We start from the raw sequence: 9,567 nt of genomic DNA, 5'->3' as shown, positions 1-9,567 counted from the left end.
GAGAAAATATATAATAAATCCCTTTTTTTCTGGCAATATATACGAAAGCTTTTGTTGAAGTCTGATCCATTTGTTTTTGGTGCAAGGAATCTGGCTTATACACGCAGAGACACTACTTGATAAATACTTGACTGTAAATAAGTCGCTTTGATATCAAGGCCAACCAACCAAACCCACTCCCAAAATCACCTTTCCGCCAAGAAAATCTCAAGATTGAGTCCTATTTTTACAAGTCAATTTCCTAAATTCTTATTCATCAATTAAGTACTAATATTTTCCATCATAATCTACTTATATTATAAAATTTAACAAGTCATATATTTTTCTTTATTTTATAAGCCATGATTACAGTATCTTTTTCTTAGATTGCGTACAGCACTATGAGGATATGAATGGTGAATCAATGACAAAACAACCATGATAATTGGTTCTACTTTAATATTGTATATCACATGGAAATGCAAACAATTTAAGGAGCAGATATAGTAACTTATAGAAGTGAAATAGTAACTTATCCTTTCTGAAAGACTAATCAAATGTTAATAAATAAAGTTATAGTGTGTTTGGATTAATGGAAATCTAGATTTGTGCCAAATCCCTTAATTGGATACACAAGAATCTGGAATCATTTATAATCAAATCCGAATTCATTTCTTATTATAATTCTATTGCAATTTTAAATTTCTTTTACACTTTAGTTGTTTTTCAAACAGTTCTTATTCTCTTTGTGTATTTATTATTGATGCATATATGACTATTGTATTTTTTTTTATCATCTCTCATTCTCATTTTTTATTTATTGAAAAATAAAAATAAATTCAAAACTTTTAAATTTTTATTTCGTTTTGAATCCCAACTCATCTTTTTTCCTTATTTGAATTTTTTTAAACCATCCAAATAAATAATTTTAAATATATAAATTTAAAATGTGAAATTTTAAATCTAAAATCTGAATCTAAATCCACCAATCCAAATTAATAAACACTATCTTATGTTATTTGTTATCAACAAGGATCCAAGCTATAGCAGCCGTTGGGGGAAGATTAGATTGGTTTAATGTCTTGAATCGAATGATTAGTCCTGATAATAACAATTGACATTTGAGCATGGGAAAAAAAAGGACAAGACCCTTTTCTTATCCCCTTAAAAGTTAAAAACGATGAGAGCATTATCTATCATTGCATTTTTTATGATTTTAAAATATAACTGTGTGAATATAATCACATCAGATTGATTATTGGAGTTGTGGCATTCACAATCCAATGCAAAAGAATATCTCTAGAAAGCGCTTAATAAATAATATTAAGTAATAATAAAGCATGACAATATCCAAATTGTAATTTGGCAACAAACCAGTGAGATTGGAGTTTCTAGAATTCCAGCTTCAATTACCCATAAATAAGATAGTCTGGATTGTTCTAATTTACATAAACAAAATTATGAATGTTAGCATGATCTGCAAAAACAAAAAAAAAAAACAAAAAACAAAAAGAAAGACGCTTCTACAAAAAATTTTAAAATGTTTTTACCTGAATAATATATAATAAGATTTATAATTAAAAAAATACCATACTTTTCTCAAGTCCATACACTTATTTCTCAGATAGTACAAGGGGGAACATAGTTTAAAACAATTCATAGAACACAAAAAACATATCTAAGAATTTAAGGGCGTTTGTTTTGTATTTTTAAAAATAAAAAAAAAGGTTTGGTTAAGTGTTTTGAATTTAAATATTTTCAACCCTGTGTTTTTATTTGTTGTTTTCAAAAATGGAAACAATTTAGAGTTTCTTATTTTTATTTTTAAAATACATTACATTTGACCATTATAAATTACCTCTAGGTATGATCAACCATTATCATAGACCATCATCATTAATCACAGTTAACTACCGCTATCAATCTTTTTTTAACTCTGAATTTTTTTTCAAATTAACATAATCAAATAGATTTTAATTTTGGTTGGTTTTAAAAAATAATTTTTAAAACAAAGAATGAGAACAAAACCAAACAAGCTCTATATAGAGCAATCCCAATTTTTTCTTTTTCCTTTGAGTCTAAAAAGTTCAAGTGAGTTGGGTACCATGGTCAAGATATGTTTTCAGGTTTAGGACATTTATAAAGATACTTGTAAATCATTCATTAATAAAATCCTCACATTGTTAATGAGATTTCAACATGTGAACTTGTGGGGGTATGGGCTACATTATCTTATCATTATATCCCAATTGCTTCAATGCAAGAAGTGCTGACACCCAATCTCAACGTTCGAAATGGGCCTTTGGACCCGTAACACGTTATGTGCGATCCAGCCCACCACTTGCCTTTGCTCAACGACGATATGATATGAAAGAAAAGTTATAAATTTGAACTAATTCTAAAGCGTCGATATGTCCGAGTGGTTAAGGAGACAGACTCGAAATCTGTTGGGCTTTGCCTGCGCAGGTTCGAATCCTGCTGTCGACGCATTTTGAGCCGTCCGATTTTTGAAATTTTTTGCTCCTTCCAGTGGCCACAAACGCAAAAGGCCCTCTACGTGGGCCCGTTTTGACAGAAGTGTGCCTGGTTGACAAGTGCACCAGAGGCTCTTAACAGCGCAAGAGTCACTAGTTCCTCACGCAAATGTTTATAATTCACTATTGAAGCCACAGTCTTTGTGAAAATTTGTACGGCATAAAATTTAAGCATTGTTTAATTAAAAATAAGTGTTATAAGTGAGTAGTAAGTATTCTCATCATTTATACAAATTATTAAAGAAAGAAATGAAGGCTAGTATGAATAAGATCATCAATATTTATTATAATTTCACTATCATTTCATAACTTTTTTTTTTTGGATCGTTCCCACTTCTCCATTAATTCATAGCCTTATTTTTATATATCTAATTTTATCAACTCATTTCATTTTTTTTCTAACAATTGGATGAACAATCCATTAAAAATAATATACTATTTATATTTATTATTCACTTAGACTTGCCCCTTATTTTGTTATTTTATAGTGTTTATCTCTCATGCTAATATTCCTTCTGTTTCCTAAAGCATATTCAACTATTTCATTAGAATCAAGGGAAGTAGTTAACTTATTAATTTTACCTAAAAATATAATAAATTTTTAATTTTACCACTATTTAAATGTATATTAAAAAATAAAATTATATAAAAACACTAAAATAAAGTATTTTTTTTCTTACCGAGAAAAGTAAGTTACATACAATTATGGATAGTTTGAGAGCAGTGTCCCAATATCTTTTTGCAGCATAGCAACCAAAAAGGCAAACTACAAGTTGCAAGAATTACAAGGACATATGATAAGTGTTGAGTGTAGGGACATGAATCAATGCTTGAGTCGTGCCCGGAAGGACACAGTCCTTAATAACTATTCTGGCACACCGGGACGATGAATCGATAGTTTTCCATAATTAAACAAGTACTTCTTGCAGAGCAAGGAACTAGAATAGTATAGCTAAAATGAGGTCAGACGAACAACATAGCAAAGGCTAGAGGGAGGAGAGAATTGCCCTAAAAGCTCAAAGAGGCTGGAGAGTTTATTTGTTTGTACCCATGGCTATATATAGCCCAAAGATGGAGACATGAACGTTGGCTCATAATCATCGGATTAAGGCTTCGATTACACACATATAAAACACCATTAATCTAGAGACATTGGCAGACAAATACGTTTAAGACATTAACTTACAAAATCAGTTTTCAGAAATAGTTTAATGCCTAAACAACTGCCAAAGCTTCAAATTCAAATTTAAACAGCAAAATTTGAGGTTTTTTGGGTAAGCTAAAAATGATTACTTATTTAATTATTTTGTAATAAATGATCCGGTAAAAAAAATCCAATGCCTCTTAAACTTGCACATAGGGGACAAATTAATTGATTTCAATTACGATTATCTTGAGTTAGTTTGTCTCATATACATGAGCCCACTTCTCCTCTAAACTCATTTTACCAGTCCACTTCATTTCTTAATATTTATACACTAGGAGAGTTCTTCATTTAAGCAATGTAGAACTTTTGACACACACAGGTACTTTTGATACACACACAATAATAAGTTTCGGACAAAAATAAGAAGAGGCAAGGCTAAGGGGAGAGATATCTAGTGAAGAGGGTAAATTGAATAGACTCCTAATCTTTTTCCAGCCTCCCATGGCACAGTAGCTGATCATTGAGAACAACGTGCAAACGTGGTATCTTATATTTCTTGCATTTAATAATGGAACGAAGAAGTGTCCAAGAAGCATGCAATATTGCTAGCTTCAAAATTCCAAGACTCGAATGCCCTTGGGTCAAAGTATTTTGTTGCCCAGCTTTCAGAGCTGGGGGACCATTGAAGGTGATTACAAATTTACAATGAACAAAATGGGAATAGTTCCTTTGTGCCATTGAAATTATTTCCATGGGTGTTGCAGCCTTATTTTGACCACATTTTTATTTCGACATGCCCAAAGAGCTTCCATGAAAAAAAAAAAAAAAAGGGAAAGGAAATGAAGAATTATAACGATAGCTGACCACTGTGCTATGAGAACTTCAAAATCTATTCGCAAATCCAGTTATCTATAGATAGACTATTAGCTACAATTGTTCTCAAATTCAAATGTGATCCAAACCAAATTGTTCTTGAAAATGGACAAAAAAAGAAATAAATGATCATAAGATTCATCTGGAGAACTACAAAAAAACAAAGTTCAGAGACATTAAGATGATGAAGACGCAGACAGTGGTCGGCAAAGAATGCCGAATGATTTTCCAAATAAGCAACTTAGGGGGTAATTTCATTTTTCAAAGAATTTCCCAAACGATGTAATATCCCAATATAAATTTTAATAGTTAATTGGGTTAATAGAAAATTAAAAAAAAATAAATAAAAAAATAAATAATTTTAAAAAAAAATAAAAAAATAAAAAAAATAATAATAAAATAATATTATTAAATTATTATTATAATAATAAAAAAAAGAAAGGAAGAAGAAGAAGAAAATGAATTTGCTTCGTCCGCCGCCTCAACAGTAACAATAATAAAATAATAATAAAAAAAAAGAAGAAGAAGAAGAGAGAGAAAATAATTAAAAAAAAATGTGGGACCCACTGAATTTTTATAAAAACTCACCTGTTCCTTCATTTCTTCATTCCTTCTTTCGTGCGTGAGCTTCGGCAGAGAGAGCATCTGTGAGCCAAATTCACCGGTGCAGGGTTTTAAGGTAAGAGTTTTTAATAGGATATTTAGGATGTGATTTTAAGCTTTTCAAGACTAAGTAAGTGTTCTAAAATTTTTTCTTAGTCATCCTTTTTCTTTTGTTTCTGAGTTTGTAGTGGTAGAAAATTTAAGATCTGGAAGAGGGATGAATTTATGTTGAATAAATATGGTTTTTGAGGTTGTTAGTAGTATAATAAATATTCTAGAGTATAAATTTATTGGTGATCTTTGAATTTGTGGCTTATGGATCAAATTCTAGACTAGATCTGAAAATATATGTTGATTTATTGAGGTTTAGATGATTATTTGGGATGAGAAATGAATTATTATGGCTATAGGATTATGATTCTAAGCTAGAGACTTAATTTTTAATTTTTGAGTATTTTAGGTACGAATTTATGAAATAAAAAGAAAATTTTGATAATAGAAATTAGTTTAGAAGTTGATTTTTAGATTATTAATGTTTATTGATAATTAAAAGAGGAGTTAAAAATTATACTTAATAGTATTAACTATAGATTTGTATTAAGATTGAGATTAGGAATTATGTTATATTTTTAATTCTATTATTAGAATTATTTATTAGTTTCAAAAATTGAAACTAATATTTATAAATAATATGTTATTTGTAGATTGTATTACTGGTGAAGATTGTGGTGAGAAAGAAATTTTAAGGAATAATTTATTGAAAAAGCCACAAGGTAACCATGCTTTTAATTTGTGATTAGTGTTACTTGATGTTAATTGGGTGATTATTGAGAAAATTATGAAATTTTTTTATATTGTATAATTGTGCAATATTATTATGAATTTGTTTGATTATTGTGGGAGGTGTTGGGAGACTTGCTATTGTTGTTGTATTTATGTGCCACGTGGTACGCCCCTATTGGAGCTCAATAGGTGGCTTGTAAGGGCTCGGGCTAATCTACCTTTGGTCGGGTAATTTAGCACCGAGTGAGGGCTACGGCTCGAGGTTAATGGAGGGATATAAGGATGGTTGTTTGTGTGTATTGTAATATTTCTTATATTTGTTGGAATTATATTATTTTTAATTCTCACTTAGTAAGCACACACTTAACTGTTTGTATACACTATCATAAATTGGCTTTGGTTACTGGGACTTTTGAGTCTCATTATGTGGTTAACAATTTTCAGGAGAAGAGCCACGAGTGACACGTGGAGGAGTCCCAGAGGCTTAGTGGTATAGATCCACTGTCTCTTTTGGGTATTTAATTTATGATTTATAATGTGTTATATTGCCAATATTAGGGCTTTTTGTTTATTGTCAATTATATGAATATATAAATGTAATCATGCCTTTCAAACTATTTCTATTTTTAGTACAATTTGGATGACTGTAATTTTAATATTTGGTTTACTTTGGATTGGTTAAAATGGCATGATTATAAGGCCAAATAACTGGCTTGTGTTGAAAATTGACTAAATTGCTTATTTTACTTGTTGGGAGTATAAGGATGGACAAATGTGATTTAGCCTAATGGCATGTGGGAGGTAAAAATTTATCTGAAATGTTATAGTGTGTAAGTTGAAGCCAATTATAAAATATTTTATATCAAAATTATTGATATAAAAATGTGTTGGGTGGCTGTAACCCAACTATGGTTGAGTTAAATTTAAAAAAAAAAAAATTTTGGTGTGTTACAAATTTTGGTATCAGAGCTACATGTTTCAAATTCTTATAAATTATGAAATTGTTATACATTAACCTAGTTTATTGGCAATATACATTAGTAAATCATAATACTTCTCCATTATTTTTCTTGTCTTGAGATTAGTGTTAACTTAATTATGTGACTTCCATCCTTTAGGAGGGGAGAGATAGTGTCCAAAACTAGGAGAGGTGGTGAAATTGCCGGTGATTCTATAGAGCCAATAGGAAATGACATACCTTCACTGCCACAACCAGAGCCCACACAGCAACAAATCGGGCAGGGCGAGCCTATACAGTCACAACTAAGGCAGGATGAGCCAACTATGAGGCAAATGATGGATCTACTATATAATCTTAGTGACCGCATGAAGAGACAAGAAGAAGAGTTGGCCGCTTTAAGACAATATAAGGAGAATGACAACCGAGAGGGAAATGGCCAACAAGAAGGAAGCCATACCAAGGTATTTAATGCGAGCCAATCTGCTGATAAAGGCTCACCTTCTTATTCTCACCATGAGACTAGTCCAAAGAATGTGAGTCTCCACTCTGAGCAACAGACATCCACGATCACAAAGATTTGGAGTACTTTTCGTAAGTTTAATCCTCCTACTTTCGATGGAAATCTTAAGCCGGCGGTGGTTGAAGAATGGATAGATCAATTGGAGAGTATTTTTCGTATGGTTGTGTGCACTTCTAATCAAAAGGTGCAGCTGGCAATATTCTACTATAGAAGAGTGCTAAGAAATGGTGGGAAACATCAGGACCGAAGGATGATTCCTCTCTTACTTGGGAAGATTTTAAAGCTATATTGTTTGAGAATTATTTTCCTACTGCACTGAGAGCAGAAAAGGAGGCTGAGTTTCATGCATTTCGTCAGGGTGATCTAGATGAGGATGAATTTATTGAACAATTCTCAGAATTATCTAAATACTCTACTTACCTCCAGAAACATGAAGATACAGAGTGGATGGCTGAACTATTACTAGAGAAGGCGAGGCCTGATCTAAGGGAACAGTTAGCCCCTTTTGAGATCAAGACATTCAGTGAGATGTGCAATAAGCTTCGAATAGTTTCTCGGAGGAAGAGAGAGGCTAGATTAGAAGTTGATAGAGAGAGGAGGAAAGAACCTCATGGGAAGCCCCCTATCCACACCAGACCCATTGGTGGAGTAGAGAAGAGGAGCAGTCAAATCTTTGGAGGCTTTAGAAATCAGAAGAAGAAGGGCTACTATCATAAGGGCCAGAGCTACAGAGGGAATCAGAGTGGAAGTCAAGGGTCCTATAGGAGCCCAGCTACCTTTAATCCTACTTCCGGTGCTGCTAGTAATCAAGCATGCAGTAAGTGTGGGAAGTTTCATTCTGGTGATTATTGGGTTTGTTACATCTGTCAGAAGCCTGGTCATATTGCTCGATTCTGCTATCAGAACCAAAATAGGGGTAATGATCAGAGACCTACAGTACCAGCACGAGTGTATGCCCTCTCTGGGCCAGAGGCTGCTAACAACCCTAATGCTATCCGAGGTATAATCCGAATCCTTGATAATGATGTTTGTGCTTTGTTTGATTCGGGTGCTACACACTCTTTTGTGTCTGATGAATGTATGAAAAGATGTAAATTGCCTGTGTGTACCTTACCTTTTGATGTGAAGATTTCTACTCCTGCTGGTTTGACTGTAAGGACTGCTAAGGCATGTCTAAATGTAGAGGTTGAGTATGAGGGTCGAAAGACCACCATAGACCTCATTTGTTTGTCTTTGTCTGGGATTGATGTTATTGTGGGGATGGATTGGTTGTCTGCAAATGGAGCTGTACTTGATTGTCAGAAAAAGAGTGTGTCACTCTCAGCTCTTACTGTAACCCCTATAGAGTCCCAAAGTCCTATGTTGTTGTCTGCAGCTCAAGTAGAACAGTGTATAAGAAAGGGCTGTCAAGCTTTTATGATTTTCTTCTCAATCAAGGCAGAGATTGAAGAAGGTGTAGATCAGATTCCAGTAGTGAGAGAATTCCCTGACGTCTTTCCTACTGAAGTGATCGGTTTGCCTCCAGAACGAGAGGTTGAGTTCTCAATTGAGCTCGTACCTGGTACGGGGCCTATTTCTAAGGCACCCTATAGGATGTCTCCATCGGAGTTAACTGAGTTGAAGAGACAAATTGAAGAGTTGTTAGAGAAGGGGTTTATCAGACCGAGTGTATCGCCATGGGGATCACCGGTACTGTTTGTGAAAAAGAAAGATGGAAGCCTTAGATTGTGTATTGATTATAGACAATTGAATAAGGTAACCATCAAGAACAAGTACCCCTTACCTCGAATTGATGATTTGTTAGACCAATTAGTCAATTCAGCGGTGTTTTCTAAGATTGATCTAAGATCAGGGTATCATCAATTGAGGGTTAGAGCAGAGGATATCCCTAAAACTGCTTTTAGGACTAGATATGGGCACTATGAGTTCCTAGTGATGCCGTTTGGGTTAACAAATGCCCCAGCTGTCTTCATGGATTATATGAATCGAATCTTCAGGCCTTATCTCGATGAATTTGTTGTAGTCTTTATTGATGACATACTTATTTATTCTCAAGATGAGGTAGACCATGCTAGACATCTTAAAATTGTTTTGGAGATATTAAGAGAGCACAAGCTCTATGCCAAGTTGAGCAAATGTGATTTTTGGCTTAAAGAAGTTAAATTCT

The 9,567-nt window shown here is 33.0% G+C and overlaps 1 long non-coding RNA gene and 1 other non-coding gene across 2 annotated transcripts; both read left to right on the top strand.

The window, feature by feature from the left end:
* Nucleotides 1-2,384: 2,384 nt before the first annotated feature.
* TRNAS-CGA (transfer RNA serine (anticodon CGA)) lies at nucleotides 2,385-2,466 on the top strand. Its single transcript has one exon. It is a non-coding gene; the product is annotated as a tRNA-Ser (tRNA).
* Nucleotides 2,467-5,153: 2,687 nt separating this feature from the next.
* On the top strand, nucleotides 5,154-6,653 carry LOC129296016 (uncharacterized). The gene is made up of 2 exons (XR_008589680.1): nucleotides 5,154-5,212; nucleotides 6,364-6,653. It is a non-coding gene; the product is annotated as an uncharacterized LOC129296016 (long non-coding RNA).
* The last annotated feature ends 2,914 nt before the right edge of the window (nucleotides 6,654-9,567 follow it).

This window comes from Prosopis cineraria, unplaced genomic scaffold (assembly GCF_029017545.1).
Source record: "Prosopis cineraria cultivar Desert tree isolate PC_DT_omini unplaced genomic scaffold, ASM2901754v1 PC236, whole genome shotgun sequence".
Lineage (NCBI taxonomy): Eukaryota > Viridiplantae > Streptophyta > Magnoliopsida > Fabales > Fabaceae > Prosopis > Prosopis cineraria.
The sequence above is the reverse complement of the archived record's forward strand: the minus strand, read 5'-3'. Positions and strand labels throughout refer to the sequence as shown.